Source organism: Phascolarctos cinereus, unplaced genomic scaffold (assembly GCF_003287225.1).
Source record: "Phascolarctos cinereus isolate Bilbo 61053 unplaced genomic scaffold, phaCin_HiC Scaffold_5;HRSCAF=322, whole genome shotgun sequence".
Taxonomy (NCBI): Eukaryota; Metazoa; Chordata; class Mammalia; order Diprotodontia; family Phascolarctidae; genus Phascolarctos; species Phascolarctos cinereus.
In genome coordinates, this window is record NW_027555958.1 from 70602803 (window position 1) to 70604616 (window position 1814).

Below are 1814 nucleotides of genomic sequence, written 5' to 3' on the forward strand. Positions count from 1 at the left end.
GGCTTTGTAAGTCTCCCCAGCTCCTAACACCTCTGCTTTCAGATGACCCAGGAGGCAGCTGGACTTGGAGTTAGGTGGGACTGGGTTCTAATCCTTGTTCACATACTTACTAGTTGTATGACTTTGGGTAAATCACTTAACTTCTATCTGCTTCATTTTTTTGATGATTAAAATAGTTCTGAGATATATAGTTTCTGGGTAATTTAATCATTTTATTAGTAAGGCCAGCACAATCTCTTAAGGTCACACTTTATTTTTTCACCAAGCCTTTGGAAAGACTGAAGATGAGTTGGAAACACAGTCCAAAGAGCTACGACTATGGTGGTCAGATTAGAGGCTCTGAAAGTCAGTACAGGCAACCACACCAGGATTCAGACCCTAAAACTGTGTATGTCAAGGGTAGCTACAAAAATAATGGAAGAGAAGGGGTGCAAGGAGGTATTGGTGTCTGCTGGGGACCAGACCATGGTCTAAACATAAGTGGTATACATTCTGGACAACAGACAAACCAATATGCATCATTAGAAGCAGCTACCAAAGGGATTGAACAAGCAAAGACCCAAAATAAGAATAGACTTACTGTGTACACAGATAACCAACTTGGCACCAAAGGTGTGAATGAGTGGATTGACAAATGGAAAGAAAATGTCTAGAAAACAAGTAAAAATAGAGATGTTGTCCACAGAGACCAATTCACTAAGCTGGATAATATGACTCATGATATGAATGCTGAGTGGAAGTATGTACCTGCTTGTTCAAAAGTTTAAGGCAATGGGGAAGCTCAAAGATTAGCCACAGAAGCAACTAGAAAGAAATGAAAAGACTCAATCAATACTTGCAGATGGTGAAATTTAGTTCAAAGTGTCATTCTCTTTAACTCTGCAGCATAATCTCCAAATCATTTTCTCTTTACACAACCCCTCTCACATTGAAACTGTCTTCCATGGCTATCTTTGGTCATTTTCTTCATATCCTTTCTTGGTTTTTCTATGTGCTATTTTAATTTTTTTCAATAATATAAAGAAAAAATACTGTATACTATAAACATACTATAAACAACTGCAGAAATTGTTCATAATAAGAGAAAGGCAGATATCCTGATTTCTGTCAGACCCAACTGAACTCTGACTTGCTCAACTTTATCCCAGATCACCTAGAAACCAATTCAGACTGCTTGACTTGGGGTAATGGGAGTCACCAACTTTTCCTTCAGGTAAAATGGATTTGTGAAACAAACCTTGCCATCTGCCCTGACACTGCTTTCTAAGGACTTCCTGGCTTTACTATTTGCCCTGCTTGTATGCCTTACAGTATTCCAATATTATCTTACCCGACAAGCTAAAGATGCCTGTCTAGGCCATGTAATTTGCCTTTCTGGTGCATTTTTATGACTTATAAGACTTAGAACTTTTAAAAATCTTTTCATTTGCCCAGCAACTGAACTCTAATACGTTGTCTTCCACCACCCCTCCCACCCCAAGTGTGAACTTGACCATAGATTGTCTTTCTGTAGTTGTCATCCATCCCCAGTGCTGAGCACAGCACTTGGAACTTAGTAGGAACAAGAATTCAATAAGTGTTTTTTTTCCCATCAATTAAAAAAATAAGTCCAGTACATTATTAATAAAACAGTGGTCATTTGGCCGGCTCTCTTAGACCAAATGGCAGTGGGCTCACAGTTTATGTGCCCTTTAAAGAGTAGGTGTTCTTGAGGGATGGCACTATATTAAAATGAGGGTCTTGGGGTACATGATTTGAGTCATCCAAATCTTGATCAAAATGACATCAATTTCCATATCACTTGTCTTGACTTC

The 1814-nt window shown here is 38.7% G+C and overlaps 1 pseudogene; it reads left to right on the forward strand.

The window, feature by feature from the left end:
* The first annotated feature begins 284 nt into the window (after positions 1-284).
* LOC144457912 (ribonuclease H1 pseudogene) lies at positions 285-818 on the forward strand (annotated as a pseudogene).
* The last annotated feature ends 996 nt before the right edge of the window (positions 819-1814 follow it).